Below are 22,907 nucleotides of genomic sequence, written 5' to 3'. Positions count from 1 at the left end.
CATCGTTAACAGATAAGACGAAGAGAAGGGGGCCAAGGTGACTACCTTGTGGGACTCCAGAAGTTGCATATATATGACTGGAGACTGAGTTACGGAAAAGGACTCTATAAGTTCTATTCGCAAGATAGGAGCTTATCCAGTTTATAAATATAGATGGAAAGCCTAGGGCTTTGTTTGAAATAAATAATCAGGCTTTGCTATAATCAGTGAATACAACATCAACTTCTTTACCATTCTCAAGGGCTGACAAAACTTTGGATATAAATTCGATTAAGTTAATCGTAGTGGATCTACCTTTAAGAAAACCAGGTTGAGCGGGGGAGAATAAAGGCTTGCAATGAAAATAAACGGAATCATAAACTAAGCTTTCAAAAAGTTTTGGAATACACGAAAGTTTAGCAATAGGTCTATAATTGTTAATTTCAGTTTTATTGCCTTGTTTATGAATGGGAAATATAAATGAATCTTTCCATATATGATGAAACACACCTTGGGAGAGAGAGAGTTCAAAGAGTGCAGTTAGAGGCTTTGACAGAGAATGGATACATTTTTTTAGACAACTGATGGGACGCCATCAGGACCAGGACTAAAGTTTTCTTTGAGTCTTACGATTTTGGCAAGTACCATTTCATCAGTTATTGTAAACGATGAGTACAACCATCTAAATAACTAAAGTATTGTGGATCAGAACCTTGCAGATGTTCAGTATACGATTTGCTAAAATAATTAACAAATAGATTTGATATGGTTCTTGGATCAGAGGAGATTATGTTGGAGAAACTCATTGAAGGTGGAAACCCATCAGATTTTCGTTTGACATTTATAAACTTGAAAAATTTCCTTGCATCAGAAAGAAGGTTATTTTCCATTTGGTTAAGGTATTGGTTATAAAGGGATTCCCTTAATTCAGAGAAAGAATTATAGGCGAGAAGATAGTTGTTGTGATTAGTATCAGATTTGGACTGTAAAAAGATCTTCCAAAGCTTGTTACGGGTATTTTTTAGGCTACGGAGCTCTCTGTTGTACCAAGGGGGAGCAGAGGTGAAATCTTTTCTACGAGAGAACGGTACTGATTCTTCAATACAGCACGAAAGAATCAAATAAAACCAATTTGTAAGGGACTCAACTGTTAAGTGGAGGGAACTTAATTCAAAGTCGGATGAGCTAAGAAGATTGTTAAGTTTGGAGAAATCAGCCCTAAGAAAATCATAACAGTAATTTTCCATTTCAAAAAAGTTATTTTCAAATTCAATGGGGAAAGAGAGACTAAGGGGAGGATGATAGCGATCCAAGGTTGTGAGAAGGTTAGGGCTCGGGGAGGCAACACAGTTATCGCAATCAGATGGGGAGATCGAGGTGTCTCCCCATAAAGTTTGCTACTTCATATAGTTGAAAAAGACCACAATCAAACAGACGATCAATGAACAGCGATACAGATTCGGAAGAGATGTTAGTTGGAATATAATATAATAATATGAATACCCGTTTTTCGAGATCTGCACAATTTTAAGCAAAGCTCAAATAAAACAAAGTTCATCCAGTTTAAAACATTCACAAATTTACACTTAATGTTTTCTTATAACATTTATTTCAATTTGAACTGAAGATTAATGAACCTTCTTAAATTTAAATCGAAAGTAAAACCTTTTAGCATCTAATTTTTTGTCTTGACTTTTGCGTTGGTACCTTTTGTATTTACTTTGAAACTTTGTTCATCGTAACTTATATTTTTTTTTTATAAAGGGTGATTTTTTTGAGGTTAAGATTTTCATGCATTAGTATTTGACAGATCACGCGGGATTTCAGACTTGGTGTCAAAGAGAAAAATGCTCAGTATGCTTTGACATTTCATCATGAATAGACTTACTAACGAGCAACGCTTGTAAATCATTGAATTTTATTACCAAAATCAGTGTTCGGTTCGAAATGTGTTTCGCGCTTTACGTCCGATTTATGGTCTACATAATCGACCAAGTGAGCAAACAATTAATGCGATTGTGACCAAGTTTCGCACTCAGTTTACTTTATTGGACATTAAACCAACCACACGAATGCGTACAGTGCGTACAGAAGAGAGTATTGCGTCTGTTTCTGAGAGTGTTGCTGAAGACCGTGAAATGTCGATTCGTCGCCGTTCGCAGCAATTGGGTTTGTGTTATTCGACCACATGGAAGATTTTACGCAAAGATCTTGGTTGAAAACCGTATAAAATACAGCTCGTGCAAGAACTGAAGCCGAACGATCTGTCACAACGTCGAAACAAATTTTGTTCAGCGATGAGGCTCATTTCTGGTTGAATGGCTACGTAAATAAGCAAAACTGCCGCATTTGGAGTGACGAGCAACCAGAAGCCGTTCAAGAACTGCCCATGCATCCCGAAAAATGCACTGTTTGGTGTGGTTTGTACGCTGGTGGAATCATTGGACCGTATTTTTTCAAAGATGCTGTTGGACGCAACGTTACGGTGAATGGCGATCGCTATCGTTCAATGCTAACAAACTTTTTGTTGTCAAAAATGGAAGAACTGAACTTGGTTGACATGTGGTTCCAACAAGATGGCGCTACATGCCACACAGCTCGCGATTCTATGGCCATTTTGAGGGAAAACTTCGGAGAATAATTCATCTCAAGGAATGCACCGGTAAGTTGGCCACCAAGATCATGCGATTTGACGCCTTTAGACTATTTTTTGTGAGGCTACGTCAAGTCTAAAGTCTACACAAATAAGCCAGCAACTATTCCAGCTTTGGAAGACAACATTTCCGAAGAAATTCGGGCTATTCCGGCCGAAATGCTCGAAAAAGTTACCCAAAATTGGACTTTCCGAATGGACCACCTAAGACGCAGCCGCGGTCAACATTTAAATGAAATTATCTTCAAAAAATAAATGTCATGGACCAATCTAACGTTTCAAATAAAGAATCGATGAGATTTTGCAAATTGTATGCGTTTTTTTTTTAAAAAAGTTCTCAAGCTCTTAAAAAATCACCGTTTATAATAATATGAATACCCGTTTTTCGAGATCTGCACAATTTTAAGCAAAGCTCAAATATAAAACAAAGTTCATCCAGTTTGAAACATTCACAAATTCACACTTAATGTTTTCTTATAACATTTATTTCAATTTGAACTGCAGATTAATGAACCTTCTTAAATTTAAAACGAAAGTAAAACCTTTTAGCAGCTAATTTTTGTTTTAACTTTTGTGTTGGTACCTTTTGTATTTACTTTGAAACTTTGTTCTTCGTAACTTATATTTTTTTAAATGCCTTTGCTTATGGAACCTTTCTCTTTTGTACCTCTGACGGGTTTTCTTTCAAATTAAAAAGTGAATTTTAAAACACAACAAGTTATAAGGTTAATTGTTTGTGTTAACCTCATTTTAACCTAAAAATAACTTCATTTTTTAGTTCATCTTTTTCATAAGCTAATGTCTAATTAAAAGCTTTTAGGTATCGCTTATTGTCATACTATAACACTGGCAATGATTTAATCCTTTTACATAAAGAAATCAAAATTAGATTCAAATAAACTTAAACAACTTTAAATCAAAAGAGATTAACAAAATATAATTTATAAATATGTAGTTTTTGTGTTAAGTTATCACGTGTCTACAAAGTAATTATTTCCATTCTCAGAAGAACTTAATTTTGATTACATTTAATTTAAAACGATTTATTTTTAATTACTCTCTCCTAGCAACTATTTCATTTATATAAATATACAAAATATCCCAAAGAGTTTTATAATCCATTTTAATCGTGTGACGTTATAGATATATACATATTTACATACATATAAAAATATCGATTGATTTTGCAACCTTAAAAATTCTATATTTTACTACCTTCAAGCACGAAACATGAAAATGAAAAGTCCATGACCTAAGCATTAAATGGCTCATGATTCCATTTAAAAAAAAAAAGGAAGTTTGACCTTTTAAAGCGAAAGAACCACAAGAAAAACCCTCATTTGGCGTCGGTCTCGTTGGTTGTCGATTATAAAATTAAATTCCCCAAATTAAAGTAACAAAATTTAATATAATGAACTGAAACTTCGACTTACACAACATCGAAAAACCAAAGTTAGGTACACAGGGAAGGTATAAAAGTAGGTACTGAACTAATTCCATAGCACATTTTTGGTAGTAACCTCTATAAAAATTATTACCACCGGAAATATGCGAATGTTCGTATAAATTTCCTGCTATAACCATAAAATGGGGATTATAGCAGAGTAAAATTGTTTTTGGGCAAAGGAAAGGGTTCCTTTTTCTCTTTTGGTAAATATGCGAACAGGTGAGTTTCGCAAAACAACAATAACAACATCAATGAACACGAAACAGGTGTATCCACTATGGGAAAAGATTCAAATAAATTGGAGCACAGCACCAGTGCGAAATTTTTGTAGGTATGTCGTTGGATGTTGTGAATCCTTTTTTTTTTTAAGTTATACCACAAAAAACACATGAAATCGGAAAAAAAACTTATAATTTATGTTTAAAGAGTTTAATGTTTTTTTTTGTATTGTGAAATCGGAAACAGATTGTGGAAATATAAAAGAAATACTTTGTATGAATATAAACTTGAATTTTCAGTTTAAATTTGTAATGCAGACATTAGGGCGGGTCAAACTAAAGAAACTTGTTTAAATCAGTTCCTATATTAGCAGTTCATTTTTAAATCTAGTTCTGTACTGAATAAAAGTTAAGACTCCATACTTGAACCTAACTTATATTGATTTTGTAAGATATTCCAAAAACACTTCACATTTCAATAATCTTGTCTAAAACACATACAGAGTGAGCCATCTAGTGGTTAATTTTTAAATCATACAGCTCTGAAAAAAATAGCACCATGTTGCATTTTGTACTACTCTAACAAATTGCGTTCTTCTCTATTAATGATAACACAACGCATCTACTGAAAAGTATTTCTATTGCCTTCAGTAGTATAATGAACAAGGAAATTTGTCTAAAACTCTCACTTTTTCCGTTGATTTGAGATAAAAATTCCCGTTGACCGTTGAGACGCTTAAGGTCGCTACAGACGACGAACATGCTCGCGCAACATGCTCGCCTGCGTTCTTCCACAGACGGCGAACATTGTTCGTGAACGTTCATTTCGTTTTGGATCTCCGAGGAGGAAACATCATGTGTGATGAAAAAGCGCAAGTCGTTGCCCTTATGATAATTTACCTTTGCGAAAGAAAAAAAAATCGAGCAAGTTCTCGCCTGTATGATGCACGCAAAGATTTATATTTTTTTTTCACACTGTCAATTGTCGCACTTTGGTCTATTTCTTTATATTTTTTAATAAATTGTTCCAAGATTTGTTTTTTTTTTTTCAATTTTATTCTTATAACTGTCACACACACAATTCCAAATCGCATCTTTACCGCGCAAAAGTTGGATGAATTCATCAATTAAATCACGGCTTACTGTCACCATTGTTTTTCTGAATCTGAATAAAAATGAAGTTTTGCTCGCGAACATCGCCACAGACGATGAACATTGAAACCGGCGAACACGATGAAATCGAAATTTTTCGGCAACAGCAGTCGCTCGCGAATAACCCCACAGACGACGAATTTAGCGCGAGCACGAGAATGTTCGCCGTCTGTGGCCACCTTTAACGCAAATGTGTGAAAAAATACCACTATGTCATTCTGTTGAGAGTTTTGGTAGAATATATTCGTGTTTTCAATTTTTTTTACATTTAGTCATATCAAGGTAAGGGACCTAAATAACTTAAAATTAATAACTCATAAATACTATGTGTTAACCAGCTAAAATGGGTCGCGGTAGACATTGTACTCCAGAACAACGTTCCTTAATAAAAAAAATTAATTTCTGAGGGGAAAACATACAAATACATTAGAGAACTAGTTGGATGTTCTAATAAAATGATATCAAATGCAAAAAAGTATGTTCCCCAAGATGAAAAAAGAGGTAGAAAACCGAAATTGACTCCTTTCGATGACCGACGCTTAACGAGATTAGTAAAAAATCCATTTATTACCTCTAATAAAATAAAAAAAGGAATTAAATCTATCTGTGACCACTTCGACAGTAAGGAAAAAGCTGACAAAGAATAATTTACCTGCTAGAAGTCCTAGGAAGGTATACCCTTATTGACAAAGGTCCACTTACAAAAACGGAAAAAATTTGCAACAGATCATTTGCATTGGGAGCCAAGTCATGCTGCCTTACGCTGAATGGAATATGCCTCTCAAGTGGGTTCTGTAGCAGGATAATGACCCTAAACATACGAGCAAATTAGCAAAAGATTTTTTCGCTAGGGTTCAGGTTATGGAATGACTGGCTCAGTCGGCAGACCTGAAGCCCATCGAAAATCTTTGGGCAGATGTAAAAAAAGACGTATTTGCAGCCAAGCCGGAAAACACACTGTAATTATGGGAAGCTGTGCAGGCTGCATGGAGAAATATTCCACTTCAGCGATGTCAAGCATTAGTCGACTCTATGCCACGACGACGTTGCGCCTCTGTACTTAAAAGTAAGGGTTATAAGACAAAATATTAATTAATTGATATTATTCCAAATCAAGAACTTATTGATTTTACCCAGAATTTGTACTTTTTTATGAATTTCCAATGTTGGTGCTATTATTTTTCACAGATCTGTGGGTTTTCCTAAAGCCTTTTACAAAATTAAAACTGATTATCACGTTCTTCTTTAAAAACTTTAAAATGTTTGCATTCATTTGGCTTTGCTTAGATGGCTCAAATGATATCGTATAATCTTTTATTGGCCCAAAGGTAGCCATCTTGGTCCTTTTCTTCTTCTTATATTCATTAATGATGTTACTAATGTTTGTTTTCTACTTCTTCTTGGCATTATTTTTTTTATGTTGGTAGTTTGACAGATCAATAATTTCAAACAATAGTCGTTCCAAAACGATTCTTACAATTTCGTAGCAATGACACTTGGACATTTCTTTGACATAACTAAATTAATGTACCGCAGGTGTTTTGGGTCAACTCTTATTTTAACCGTAAAACACTTATTAAAAGGTACCTACGTATTATACGGAAATCGTAACGATCTAAAATTCTTGGACAATTTGAATTGTTTAGAACAAATAATGATGTCAAAATTATAAATATCGCTGCTTTAGCCCTCATTGTTTAACTAAAACTCAAGTTTTTCAATTTATTGTTAATCTTTGGAATTATCCATTTCAAAAACGACATTACGCGGTATTTTGCTTAAACACCAAAGACGTAAGGGTCCAAATGTTCAGTTAACACAGAAGAGCTGCAACCTAATGTTTCCGCTGATTGGGTTTTTGAAATGGATCAAAATGATTTTCATCGAAAAATCATCTTCCGTGAAGTTGAAGCAGAATTGTCCCAGTGGGACTCGAAGAATCCAAAAAAATGATTTTCGAAAAGCTTCTTCATGCTCAATGTGTATTTCTTTGTTCCAGTTTTTTGGGCTAGTGGACGGTGTTACAGGAACTTACTTATTCCGGAATGAGGTGTTAAAGTAAACGGATTGCACTACCGAACTAATGATTTTGTATGTCCAGAATTTGAAGGTCTTGATGTTGATGACGTTTATTTTCAGGTAAATGGCGACAAAACAAACGAAACAATTTGAATTTTGGAAGAAAAGACCGTGTTATTTCTCGAAGAGGTGATTACAATTGGTTGCCTAGATCTTGTGATTTGATACCTTAATGTTTTTTTTTATTTTTTGGGACATTGCTCCACAATTGGTCGTGGACATTTAATTCAAAGAATATGACGCTGCCAAAATGCCCATTTAGTTGATATAGTTTTTCATGGTTGAGGGCATACCTTCATCATTTCAATGGAACTAACGTCTATCTCTAAAAAATACTCGATTCTTTAAATATGAAAATGAAAGCCGTTATTGAAAAACCTTAAAATCATAAAACTACCATTTCGAAGCGGTTACTGTTGTCTAATTTCCATACAAAAACTTTTTCTTCAAAAGATGAAACCAAAATAATTGTTTACTCTTTTGATTTATTCGTTGTTTTTGTTTTTTGTTTATATTTTTATCTTAAGTTGTCTGTTGTTTTATTAATTTATTACAAAATTAATTATTCAGTCTCGCATTTAACAAGTTCAAGAGCAAGTTTGCAAAACAAAAAAAAAAGAAGAAAAATGTTTATCAAGAATATCTTATTCAGTCCATCCGTTCTCATCTGAAACCACAATGCAAAGTGATATAACGTCAAGAAGGTTTTAAAATTTGTTTGTATTTTTTGAATAATATTAAATTTTCTGCCTTGAGTTATGATGACTTATGACCCTACTAACTTTTATACAAATCCAAAATAAAATTAGACCATCCGTTAGAGCTTTAAATTCCCTCGGATACTCTTCACGTTTTATTTAAAGTTTCCGTATTCTTAAACTTTCAAGTTCGATAAGGAATTCGAGTTAAGTTTTTTGTTTTGAGCCCCAGATAAATGTTATGTACATAACTTGGTCATAATTAACCCATGACACAAGACTATAATTTTAAATGCAAACTTTGTTATCTAACAACTTTTGTTTTTTGGTTTTTTCTTTGTTGTTTTTATTTCAAGTAGCAACGGAAAGTATTGAAACAGATGTTATCTTGTTTGAAGAGATTTTAAATTCAACCCACAATCTGATATAATTTTTTATTATGATTTTATTATTGAAGCAAAAGAAAGTATGTAGAAAAAAATGTCACTTTAAAATTCACTTGATTATGATGACGCTTTCGATTTCGGCGGCGCGGCCCGTCTCGGGCCAAAATTATATGTTATCGTATGTAGATATTTTTTAAATATTTTGTGTGCTTGGTTTCACATTTTTGCAAATTGAATTTATCATTTGCTTTGTTCAATTAAAAAAAATAAAAAAATATTTAAAATAAGTCATCGCATAGATATGGTAATAAAATGTAGGTTTGAATGTTAAAGACTGCGAAGTTCATAGACACAGATAGAGATACATACAAAAAAAGAACTGTGAGCAACTGTTTAAATATTTATGTTGATTTTGTATGTTTTTATTATTGAGCTGATATTGAGTAAATACAGTTTCACTATCTATCAAAACACTATAAAATGCAAAACAATTCTACGTGTAAATTCTAGATGAATATGAAGTTTTACCTTCGGGTGAATGGAGGGGTTATTGTTATTGTGAAAAATTAAAACAAAATATTGGTTATTAATATTGTTTCATATGCTAAAGATCATTCTCGGCTTAATATTTATTTTTTTTAGAAATCAATATTCAACAAATAAGAACCTTGATTGTAGTTAACTTATGGGATGTACACACATACAGCTGAGGTCAAAATAATAGGGACAAAACTTAATTTTTGGTAAATAAACGGTGATTTTTTAAGAGCTTGAGGACTTTAAAAAAAAAATGCATAAAATTTGCAAAATCTCATCGATTCTTTATTTAAAACGTTAGATTGGTCCATGACATTTACTTTTTCAAGATAATTTCATTTAAATGTTGACCGCGGCTGCGTCTTAGGTGGTCCATTCGGAAAGTCCAATTTTGGGTAACTTTTTCGAGCATTTCGGCCGGAATAGCCCGAATTTCTTCGGAAATGTTGTCTTCCAAAGCTGGAATAGTTGCTGGCTTATTTGTGTAGACTTTAGACTTGACGTAGCCTCACAAAAAATAGTCTAAAGGCGTCAAATCGCATGATCTTGGTGGCCAACTTACCGGTGCATTCCTTGAGATGAATTATTCTCCGAAGTTTTCCCTCAAAATGGCCATAGAATCGCGAGCTGTGTGGCATGTAGCGCCATCTTGTTGAAACCACATGTCAACCAAGTTCAGTTCTTCCATTTTTGGCAACAAAAAGTTTGTTAGCATTGAACGATAGCGATCGCCATTCACCGTAACGTTGCGTCCAACAGCATCTTTGAAAAAATACGGTCCAATGATTCCACCAGCGTACAAACCACACCAAACAGTGCATTTTTCGGGATGCATGGGCAGTTCTTGAACGGCTTCTGGTTGCTCTTCACTCCAAATGCGGCAATTTTGCTTATTTACGTAGCCATTCAACCAGAAATGAGCCTCATCGCTGAACAAAATTTGTCGATAAAAAAGCGGATTTTCTGCCAACTTTTCTAGAGCCCATTCACTGAAAATTCGACGTTGTTCGTTAGTAAGTCTATTCATGATGAAATGTCAAAGCATACTGAGCATCTTTCTCTTTGACACCATGTCTGAAATCCCGCGTGATCTGTCAAATACTAATGCATGAAAATCCTAACCTAAAAAAAAATCACCCTTTATGTCCTAAGCACTTTCGTAAAGCAACAAGTCTAAAATATTTTGTATGATGTTTTTTAATTTGTGTTTTTTAAAAAGTATTGGTTTTAAAGATTCATTAAAGGCTAGTCAAAAAAAAAAAGAAAGAAACACTTTATTTAAAATTCATTACATTTTAAAGACAAAAAGAGGCTGGGATGCGACCTACACTGATAACTTTCCATCTCGTCTGTCTATTTGTTTTGCTTAAAAGTTTCTAGGTTTTCGAGTTGGGTAAAAAGGTTTTTAGTTGAATTATTCTTACAAATTTTAAAATTACCAACAATATTTTTCAAATAAAAAATAGTTTAGTTTGAAAATCTAGTTTTGTTAAATAGATTTTTAGTAGAAAACAAAATTGTTTACCAATTTTAGTAGCATTTCTTAAATTTTTACAAATTTGATAAACGAAATTAATTTAAGAGATATCAAGAACCGAACATTAATTTTTACTAAATTTCCGTACTATTTTTTATAGATTTTATTTTTTTTTATGAAAAAAAACGGACTGTTAGATTTTTATAAAAAAAAAACTAATTAATATCGAAAACTATATTTTCTGTGAAATAAAAGAGTTTGAAGACAATATTTTTAGTTTTTAAAAGATTTTAGAGTCGTTAGTAAATTTTTACCAAGTTTTAGTATTGTTTTTTTTTTTTGTTAGGTTTTAATTTTTTTGTAAAAAAAAACAGCCAATTAGATTCTCCTCAAAATTTTACTGAGTGTTGACAACAATAATTTTTAAAAGAAAAACGTAGTTTAAAGCCACTTCTCAAAGTTTTGAAAAGATATTTGAGTCGAAAATCTTTTTTTAACAACTTTTGTTAATTTTTTGTAGATTTTTAATTTTTTGTAAAAAAAACTGTCAATTTGATTTTTTTCAAAATTTTACTGAATATTGACAACAATATTTTTTGAAAGATAAAAGTAAATTAAAGCCAATATCTCAAATTTTTGAAAAGATATTTGAGTCGAAAATCAATTTTTACCAACTTTTGTTAATTTTGTTTCGGTTTTTAATTTTTTGTAAAAAAAACTGTCATTTTGATTTTGTTCAAAATTTAACTGAATGTTGACAACAATATTTTTTGAAAGAAAAAAGTAAATTAAAGCCAATATCTCAAAGTTTTGAAAAGATATTTGAGTCGAAAATCAATTTTAAACAACTTTTATTAATTTTTTTTTTAGGTTTTTATTTTTTGTAAAAAAAACTGTCAATTAGATTTTTTTCAAAATTTTACCGAATGTTGAAAATATTTCTTATAAGATAAAATAAGTTTGAATCCTAAATTTCTAGTTTTTGAAAAGATATTTGAATCGATATTCAATTTTTACCAACTTTTATTAATTTTTTCTTAGGTTTTTATTTTTTGCAAAAAAACTGTCAATTCGATTTTTTTCAACATTTTTCAGAATGTTGAAAACAATATTTCTTATAAGATAAAATAAGTTTGAATCCTAAATTTCTAGTTTTTGAAAAGATATTTGAATCGATATTCAATTTTTACCAACTTTTATTAATTTTTTCTTAGGTTTTTATTTTTTGCAAAAAAACTGTCAATTCGATTTTTTTCAACATTTTTCAGAATGTTGAAAACAATATTTCTTATAAGATAAAATAAGTTTGAATCCTAAATTTCTAGTTTTTGAAAAGATATTTGAATCGATATTCAATTTTTACCTACTTTGAGTAATGCTTTTTTTTAGATTTTTATTTTTTATAAAAAAAAAAAACTGTCAATTCGATTTTTCTCAAAATTTTATCAGATGTCAAAAACATAATTCTTCGTTGCACAAAATTGTTTTGGAGATGAAATCATATTTTAGTCCTAAAATTTTGGAGGTGACCCAATTTTTTTCAGCTTTTTTGATTTATAATAAAAACCGTTTAATGGATTTTTTTAAAAACATATATTTCTTTGATATCACGTTACAATAAATTATATAAAATTTAATTCAAGTCTCTAGCGTTTTTGGTCCGTAAGATATTTAGGGTTAACCAAAATTTTCACGGTTTTTTCAAACTGCTATAGTAAAAAAAACACCCACACAATTTTCTTGAGAGCCCTTTCTGCATCTTTCTGCCTTATTATCTGTATAACAAAATTTATTTGAAGTCGATATCTCTTCTGGTTCTTGAGCTATGGAGGACTAAAAAAACGTCGCGAACGTACGGACGTAAATCTTTTATTTCGACACTAGGGACCTTAAAACGTCGAGAAATGTCAAAATTTTCAATTTGAAAAATTACAATAACTTTGGGAAGTTAAAAAAATTACTTGGCACCTACAATAAAACACAGCGGTGGAAGAGTGATGGTATGAGGGCAAAATGGCTTCTCTACTAAGTACTAATTGTAACTTATATTTATGTTAATTACTCTGTTTCAAGATTTAATATATGGTGCCAATATTTTTGTGGTGGAAGAATCAGATGTTTTTTTTATTATAAATCTGAACGACTTATTTTAAAACTAACTGCGTTTAATAGTATTTATATGCATATAACAAACCAACACAAATTTTTAAAACAACGTGTTTCCAAGGCTTTAAATGTTGCTTCAAAGTTAAAAAAGCGTGCTGTGCCAATAATTAAGTGCGGCACTGTATATTTTCTTTGACTTTTATTTGAAAACTCATTATTCAAATACATTTATCTTGACAAGTTGTCTACCATATTTCGGTATAAGTTTTCCAAGGTTCGTTTCGTAAGGTTTATTATAATAATGCGCTCAATAGAATGGTTCTCAATGAGACTTAGCTTCAGTCATTAAGAATACTCTTCGAAAATATAAATTTTATCCCTTAAAAATCAAAGCTTTGTTAATATTTCACTTTATTTTGAGACATTCTCTTGGCTATATGTAGAGGCAGTTTTATAAGCAGTATTTTAATGTAGTTTAATAAATACGACTTTTTACAAAGTTATGATATCCAAAATAAAATTTCGACATATGGTCACCAAGAAGAGTGAACACTTAATTTTAATTTTGTCACCTCTTAGTATGAATGAATTCATTCATTCATTCATTCATTCATTCATTCATTCATTCATTCATTCATTCATTCATTCATTCATTCATTCATTCATTCATTCATTCATTCATTCATTCATTCATTCATTCATTCATTCATTCATTCATTCATTCATTCATTCATTTATTCATTCATTCATTAATTCATTCATTCATTCATTCATTCATTCATTCATTCATTCATTCATTCATTCATTCATTAAATTAAATCATTTGTTCATTCATTAATTCATTCATTCATTTATTCAATCATTCATTCATTCATTCAATCAGTCATTCATTCATTAATTTCGTTTATTTCATTCATTTAATTTATTCATTTATTCATTCATTCATTCAATTATTTATTTATTTTCTTTTTTTTTGAGGAAGCATAAAAACTGTCAAGTAAAAAATATTCATATAAATCGTTATAGTTGTGAATGCTAAGCTATCAAAATGAATGATTATCTTAAGTACACATATCGACCATGCATATTCAAAACTACCTTTCTTACCGATATCTTAACTTGATTCGTAGAAAAACTTGTGTCTACATTCTCATTAAAACCGAATGTGTACACTGTACATATGCGAAACTTAAGTTTTTTTCTATCTACCCTAAGACTCTAAAGGTTGACAAGATTCAAGAATGCCAATGACGACAACGTTGCCAGAATGTCATTTCAATATATGGATAAATGTGTATAGACAAAAAGGTCTTGCGCTACGATTCTATAGATATAAAGTATATTTTCTTCCTCTTAGAATCGCAAACTTTAAACTTATTTAACATAAATAGATATTATGTATGAGTTCGAGAAGTTGGGTCGGTTTATAGATTTTTTTTAAAAGTTGCTTCAGTTCCGTTTCAATATGTAGTCTTTGCTAACCAAGCTAAATGTTCAAAAACTAAAATAAACAAAATAGAAAATGTAAGTATATTTACATTTATTCAGTTTTTTTTTTAAGTTGTTTTATTTTACTATTTTTTCTATGTTTTTTTTTGTTGCTAGTTCATGTGGTGACATTCAAGTTGGCATCAGCTTTTTGCAGCCAACGATGTGCAACGAGGTGGTCTGAACTGATTTTGATGTGCATGAATTACATGGAACATGTTATTTTTTTTTTAAACTTTGTTTTTGTAATTCTTCTTAATTCCATCCATAGAGTAGGTTGGAGAAGTATCAATGTTCATTTGATATACACTGAAAGAAAAATGTACATGATTTTATTATTTTATGGAAGTTAATCTTTTTTAAAACAGTATTTTGACTTAGAAAAATTGATAAAGATAACTTTTTGTAAATAATTTGAAATGCAAGAATAAGCTTACCTACCAAATTTTCAAAACTTATAATTTCAAACTAAGCTAGGAAAATTTGCCAGCTACTAGTTATTGTCCATGGTAAACTCTTTCACAAGCTTCAGCTTAGTTTCTTTTTAAGTTTTTGAATAGATGCTGGTGAATATATCCAATTCTGTGGATATTCACAGATTCACTCGTACCAAGTCCCTGACAATTTTGTTACGCTAAGAATCAATAAAGCATTGTCACACAGAAATCCTAATTTCGGAGTTTCAAAATCAGCTGATTTGTGTCAAATTGTTTAGCATTTGTTTGTTTTTGAATACTTCACACACCAACGATTACGTCTGATTCTGATGATATGAAGCATAATTGAGTTGGTTCCCTTTCGAATTGACAGGTCCAGGCGACAAATAAGGAAAGTTAATGAAGCCTCTAGTATCTGATTATACTGCTTTCAAAAAATTACTTTAATTCGCCTGGGATAAGGTTTGCTACGATGGGATCGTCCAAATTTTCACATTTCTCCATTAAAGCAGATCTCAGCCCATTGAGTGTTTGTGGAAGGGCGGGTCGCCTCCTTATCATTTTTCCCAGTAGATCCCAAACGTGTTCGATGGGATTCATTGTAACTGGAGTTTACCGATCCTTCCACGATGCACAGCTCGGTTTTTCTGTGCATGACAATTCCTGCCTACACCTTGACGGAACCTCCCCAAAAATTTTCGCGCTAGGCAACCGTTTCCAAAGAGTATCTTTCACCTGATCGTCACACGTTCACACTCTTCTACGTCCATATGGTGAGCGCAGAAAAAACCTGGACTCATCAGTGAAAAGAACTCTACCCCAGACGGCCTCGGTCCAATCTCGGGAAAGTTGAGCACATTTTATCCGGCATCGCTGGTGCTGTAACGTAAGTCTTTTTACACGAGCAGGTCTTCTTGCTCTCAGACCACCCTCCACCAATCGCCTCCTGACCGTTTGAGTATTCACAGCTCTCCCTCTAACGGATCGAAGTCTGTGAAACAATTCAACCGCTGTTTAATGACGATATCGAAGACTTTAAAGCACCAAATATCGATCATCCTTTGCAGATATTGCTCTTGGACGACCTGAGCCTTTCCGCCGGTTGCAGGAGTTGGTTTTCCTGTACCTTAGAATGGATCTTCTTACCGTCCTGTCTTCTACCTTTATTTGCATTTTTTTCACAAAAATCACAATAAAAAAAAAAACTGATAAAGAAACAAATTAAAATAAACCCATTACAATAAACTAATTTTAAACCAGTTTCTTAATTGTTCGTAGAAAAACTGCCAAACTTCTTAATCGTTGGGGGCTAGTGATAGCGCTTTTTACGAACTCCGAATTTCGTAGCAATTTCTTTTGTGCGATGCACTGACGACGGTAGCAATTGTACTTTTTTTTGTCATTTTCTTTAGGAAGAGTTTTAAGCGTCCCTTAGACATCACACGACTCCACTGTTCATGTCGTACTCTGGCTCAAAAATGAAAGACCTACCTAAGACGATTCAAGATTCATCACAATGAGCCAACAAGTATCTCCTACTCTATCCCAGACAGCCACTTCCACCTATCCTAGCCTATGCAGAGTTGCAAAAGCTTAACTTTGATTTCAATTCGCAAGATAGACAGTGGGCAGGTTAAGACGACATAAGAGACTTGAAAGTAAGGAGAGTTTCTATCATTGGATTGGGCATGTTGCGGTAAAATTTACCACAACAAGTTTCACTCACCTACTCTATATCCCGTTCCCTTTTAACCTTCCGTTTTTCGTTGTGGCTCCAATATATTCTAAGAGTTCAGTTGAATCCTGTCTTCCATCAGTCAGTGTCCTGCTCTTAATATATAATGGAAAAGCAACCAAAATTAGGTGTGGACAAAATGGTACATTTGTGCGACGGGCGGTCCACAAAGTGATTGCTGGAAAGACAGACGGTCTGCACGAATACCAACCAAGGTGACAGACAAGTGGTCTGGTCACACCAAAACCAACAAACAAAAAGGGGCACGAGTGACACTTGGTCCTCGATTGCTGATGTTACTCATATGAGAATGGCTGCATGCCCAACATAAATCAATTTCGTTATGTAAAAGATGGAACGTTAACACGAGTCCCTAATCCCCTAGTCTGCGCGAAAGTCCAACGACAAATAGAGTAAAATCGCGAGATCAAAAACCACTGCCAACTTCCACCCTCCGATAGTTAAAATAAACATTTTTACATAATTGTAATTTCGTACAAAAAAAAAAAAGAACGCGTTAAACACTTGAGTTTCGTGCGACTTATCAAAGTTTCTCCAAAATTATGGGGGTGTTAATAGGGTGGCTGAATGCAACCATTGAATTCCCGCTCACTGGAAGAAGTACTAGAGGTCGGCGAATTCAATGACAGTGGTAGTGCATAAAGCTGGGGTGAAACGTGCGAGTAGGAAAAGTAGTGGTGTCTCAACTGCGTTCGCTCACTCTTGCAAATAAGCTAGGTGAAGCTGAATTAAAACGCGATAGAGACCCACACTTTCTGATTGGCCGAAAGCATGTGGGAATGGAAGAAAAAGGAGAGGTCATCAAGGCAAGGTGAAAGCCTGGAAGATCACTTTTTTTGCGAGATAGAATCTGAACCGGAGGTTCAAGAAATTGAAAGAAAGAAAAAAAAAAGGAAAAACTTTGAGAAGTTAAGAAATTCAAGTGTTGTTGGAAGTGAAAAATTTTAAAAATTTTGATTAAGAAGAAGAAGAGAAAAAAAAAAAGGATTGAAAAATAAAACAGCTAGGAGAGGGAAGTTGGCACTTTGGCAGGATATCCAGAAAAGATAAGTATTTAATTGGTGTTAAAAAAGTAGAATTCCTTTTATTTGTCGTGGTAATAACTATTGAGAATCGTGTTATAATCGTTGGACTTTCGTTTCGAAAAAGAAAAAAAGGCAATTCCGAGAAAGCGGAACTCGCGTCCCGTAATTAGAAATTTTCTTTGTCCAGTAGGGACAAAAGGTTAACGGTCCATCTTCGGTGTCATACACCAACTCTTTGTTCTTAAAAATTCTTAAAAGATCTTGGGTTTTAATCCTACTTGTAAGGTTTCCCAAGCAAAATCGAAAACAATTAAAAATATTCCATCCATTTAAAACATTTTTTTATTTGTTCACAAATTGTTCTGGTCGGTTCCGCTCCAAAAGGTTTGTAATTTCCTTTTTTTACAAAAAAAATTACTGGCGCCCATCTTGTTCCTTCTAAATTTGATTTTATACATATTTCAAGAACACCCTATTCGCAACCCACTATCAAATTAATTTGATAATTTCGATTAATAAAATTAACCTTGTTCCCAATTAATTAAACCCACCCCAAAACTGAGCTATCGGGCGACAGCACTGCTTTTGCTGTCTGTGAGGAAATTGACGAACAAACCTTTTCGCGTCTGACAGTTGTCTTTGATTTAGATAAATCACAAATAGGTACTACTCGTGCGCGTCGGCTACCTATTTTATTCAATTTTAATTCGTTTTCGTTTTTTTATTACAATCTTTTGAGTTTGCGGATAATCAATCCGCCATCGTAATATTCGGTTCGTTATTTTTCACAACAGGCAGCTGCCAAAAACTTGCTTTCCGATTAAGGAAACTTTATTAGAAAGTTGACTGAAAAGTTAGTCAAGAAATATCGCCCTTACTTTTCAAGTCAAGTTCATTTATGTCAATACAATCAGCTGTTGAACGCCTACCAGTTCCACTTTTAGAAATGATCCGTGAGCGTTGAATCAATTAAAATGTAAGATGAAATTTTCAGTAAATTACAGTGGAATTATATATGATATTGACGATACTGAGGATATATATGAACATATATTCAGCCTTATTCTGAGATTCGAATGAATGAATCATTCAATAGAACAGATTTATTCATTCGAATGTTCATTCGAACGAAAGATAATCATTGTAGAATGTGTTCACAAAATGAACTTAAATGAATATTATTTTCGAAATCAGCTGCTTGTAATTTACTGACATTTCGATTGTATGTAGTATGACCAACCTGATTCTTTTGCAGACTTTTTAATTCTCGTTATAAATGTTCGGAAAATTAATCCTACATATTCCAAATGCATAAAGCGAAATAATGTTTCGCTGAAAGCTGGAATGAGTTGATTATTTTGAAATGCATTACCGAAAACATGAATTTATTTTTTTGGAACCGTAATACAAGTTTATTGACATGAAAAAGAATAAAATTAACTTTAAAACATTTGTCTAGTGAAATACTAGAGTTTTATTTGACTATTCAAGTCATTTTTATTGAATTTTAATGTTTAATCAAAGATTTTTAATTATTCATCTGGAATCATCAAAATGACTTTTGCGTGTTAACAGTTCCAGAAGTCTGTGAATTTTCAAAAAACAAAAGAAAATCAATTTGAATTTGTTTGTTTCAACAAAAGTAATATTTAAGCAGCAAAATGGTAATTGTTTTATTTATAAACAGTGAAAATGGTGAGGAACAGATTAACAAAAGAAGGATAAGGGATGCATCCAATCCATTCGAGTTTGAAAGTTCAAAGTAAGTACAGATATGTAAATAGTTTCCTTTCAGATCCCGTACTTATTATGAATTTTTGTTTTTGTTTCTGTGAAAATTTATTAGGAATTTTCGATTAAATAAAAGTGCTTTCCAGTGCGTGTTAGATGAGCTAACTCCTGTATTTCGAAGAGGGACATCATTGTCTATTCCTTCCATAACAATGCTATCGACCGCCCTGCGTTTTTTGGTAGAACGTGGCTACCAATTTGGAGTAGGGAATGATTCAAGTATAAAACTGTCCCAATCATCCGTATCGAAGTGCATTCAAAAAGTTTTATCTGCATTAGAAACTAAACTTTGCTCCAAATGGATAAATTGCGAACTCAACGCATAAGAAAAGTAAATAATTTTCATTAAAATATATTACATTTTCTTTATTTTTCGGAAAATAAAACAGAACTTACATGGTTTTCCTTTAATTTCCTTCTTCAAGATGTGAACGATTATAAAATGACGTTTGTTTTGAATGATTAGAAAGTCAAAGTTTGCTTAAGTTTCGAAATAAAATGAATTTTCGAAGCGTTAAAAAGTGAAAATACGTATCATACGAATTCGAATAACGTTCGAACGAAAGAGAATGTCAAAATAAGGCTGATTGAGTGGAAATATTGTACTATTTCTTCAAAATAGTTTATGCTTCTTGTTGCTGCTTTTTCTTCTTGTAAACCATATTTACTTGGATTTGCAACAAGACTAATGGGCTCATCAAGTCTTTCATAATAGAAGAACTTACATATTTCCCCTAAACGGAAATGATATCTGTGATAATTCTCGTAATTTCGTATTTCACCTTATTACGCATATTTCTTTCAAGATTTACTATCGGTATAGCAGAGAAGTAGAGCTTTAACTTCGACATTAACTATATGTCAAAAGTTAACAAGTTGCCTTTGCATAAATTTTCGTTCAGAAAATGCAGTTGACTGCAAATGAAGTCCCTTATGTTGCCTGAACCTACCCAGTGAATTTTAAAAATTAAATCAGAATCTACTAAGTGACTCATGATTTATGAAAATTGGATTCACAAGCTTATGGATAAATTCTGATTAGAAAAATTTTTAAGTAGAAAATTTAAAAGCTAGTACGATCATCTTATGATTTTCAAAAGTTTGAACAACTAATTTCGTTAGTAATTCACGCTTATTTTGAGATTCGATCGATTCGAAAGCTTGCTGATTCAATCGAAAGTTCATTTGAAAAAAAACTAAGTAAACTTTGACTTTCGAATGATTCGAAACAAATGTCATTTTGTGTCGTTCAGATATTCTCTGGTGAAGAAAGCTAAAGAAACTTGTAAGTTTTAACAATTTGTATAAGATAATTAAACTAAATTGGTTATATTGACGAATTTTCTTTTGTTAGGTAAGGTCCTGATAAGGTGGCGAAATTTTCTTATAAATATACAAAACAGAATCAATTTAATCACCACGATTTGTTTTTCTAATAGAAAAATTTTACATCAATGTTATAGGTAGGTTTACTTACTTTAAATCGTCAAACTCAAACGGATTTGTTAATAATCCTTCTTCTAAAAATATGTTCTCGTTCTTCGCCATTAGAATTAAGAAACAAAACGAATGCCGTTGTTTATTTAGTCCAAAATAAAACAAACTACACAAATTTGATATTTATAAACTTCGATTGTTTTCATTTCGGTTTTTAATAAACGGTATAAACACAACATGGAAATTTAAACCAAAATGGTTACGTTATTTGAAAAAATGTTTAATTTCATGTCTTGAATGTTTTTCTTTATAAACGTCACTTAATTTTTTAATTCAGAAACTGTTATTAAAAATAAGTTTATTCGAAAAATAAAAATGTATTTTAGTCACACTAAATCAAATCAAAATGTCAAATTATTTAGAACAGCTGATCTCCAAAATAAGGTTAATTTCTGTTCATTTTCTGGCAATGAATATTTTTCATTTTCGAATCTCAAAATAAACAAAATTCATTCGAACGAATAGATCTAGTCACTCCAATCAACGTTTCGCTCGAATCTCAAAATAAGCATGATTAAATAATTATGCAGTCAAAACAAGCTTAAGAAATTCCAATCTAGCAACTAGCTTATGAATTACATTTTTGTTTAATTCATTATCACTCTATATACAAAAAAACATGCTAAAGACTCGAGAATTGAGAAATTCAAGTACTGACCAAATAAAGAAGCTCATTTGTATTAAATAAAAATAAATTAAAAAAACTTCTTGGCAGCGGTGGGATTCGAACCCACGCCTCCGAGGAGACTGGTGCCTTAAACCAGCGCCTTAGACCGCTCGGCCACGCTACCTCATGTCGAGTGGAATGTAAATAACGGTTCACAAAACTAAAGCTAATTTTTCGGTTTTTATTTAATAATTTTCTAATTTAATCTTCTCCCCCAATCGCAAAATTGATTTCACAATGAAAATGCCCGCTGTTCTTTTCACTAACTGGCACTTTTGTGAATTCTAACAAAACTGTAAGTTGACAACAATTTTTTTAACTGGCAGCCATTTTGTTAGCTGTCAAGTGATTTGTTTTGTATTTGACATATTTGACATTTCAACATAAATTGACTGACTCCTGAACAATACTGGCTGCAAATTTACTTAAGGCAGGTTCAGACAACATAAGGGACTTCACTTGCAGTCAACTGCATTCCTTGAACATAAATTTTGACCAAGTCAACTAGTTAGTTTTTCAAGTGTCATAAACTTCAAACTGAGAACTTTACTTACCTAACTTCTACCTTCAGTTTACCGCATAAAATCTACCAAACACATTATTGTATACAAGACAGTCCTCAGGCAAACTAGAAGTCCATTACAATTTGCATTTCGTATTGGAAAGAAATGTTACTTATTTATTTTCCAATTTATCGAGATATCCTTTTGCACAAAATATTAAATGAAATTGTGCGAAAAATAAATAAATCGTAGAGGAATAAAGTTCAACTTTCAGTTCATTAAAAAATATGATCGATTGTCATTCTGACATAAGTTGACTTGAATTGATAGTTAGGGAGATTTTTGTTGACTAACTTTCCAGTCCAGTTTCCAATAAAGTTGCCCTGATTGGAATGCAATTTTTTGGCAGCTGGCCAATCAGATGCTAGAAACTTGACTAACTTTCAAGTCCCTTATGTTCCCTGAACCTGCCCACTGAGTTACAAAAAAGTGGCGCAAATATGTAAACAATTTTCTGTATTTTGATTCAGTATTGTTTGTTAACATTAAATATTATTAATTTATGTATGGAAATGTCAAAAACTTTTAAACAAAACATAAAATAAACGAGCTTTTGTGCGGTGAGTAGTGCGTATTGCATTGTTTTACATTCGTGTCGTCCAAACTATTTCACTCCTCAATCTGACTAAATTTCAGCCCATTTAGTGTCTCGGGAAGAGCAGGCCTCTTCCTAATTATTTTTTTGAAGCAGATGGCAAATATGTTCGATGGGATTGTCCGGGATTATGCCAGGCCAAGCCATCACATCGATTTTTACTTCGTTTAAGTAGTCCGTAACGCACCTGGCAATGTGAGGACTCGTATTGTCTTGAATCAGCAAGAAATTTTTACCAACAAATGGTGCGAAGGAAACCACATGTTCTTCCAAAATGTTGGTGATGTAATAATTTTAGTTCACCGTCCATTCTACTATTCACAGACCAGTCATTCCGTGCACGGAAATTCCTTCCC

The 22,907-nt window shown here is 32.4% G+C and overlaps 1 protein-coding gene and 1 non-coding gene across 2 annotated transcripts in view; one reads left to right on the top strand and one right to left on the bottom strand.

Moving 5' to 3' along the window:
• Window positions 1-22,907, top strand: part of LOC129943457 (SH3 domain-binding protein 5 homolog) — a 119,087-nt gene that overhangs the window by 14,998 nt on the left and 81,182 nt on the right. The window lies entirely within an intron of this gene.
• Trnal-aag (transfer RNA leucine (anticodon AAG)) lies at window positions 21,436-21,517 on the bottom strand. Its single transcript has one exon. It is a non-coding gene; the product is annotated as a tRNA-Leu (tRNA).

Source organism: Eupeodes corollae, chromosome 1, assembly GCF_945859685.1.
Source record: "Eupeodes corollae chromosome 1, idEupCoro1.1, whole genome shotgun sequence".
NCBI classification, from domain to species: Eukaryota; Metazoa; Arthropoda; class Insecta; order Diptera; family Syrphidae; genus Eupeodes; species Eupeodes corollae.
The sequence above is the reverse complement of the archived record's forward strand: the minus strand, read 5'-3'. Positions and strand labels throughout refer to the sequence as shown.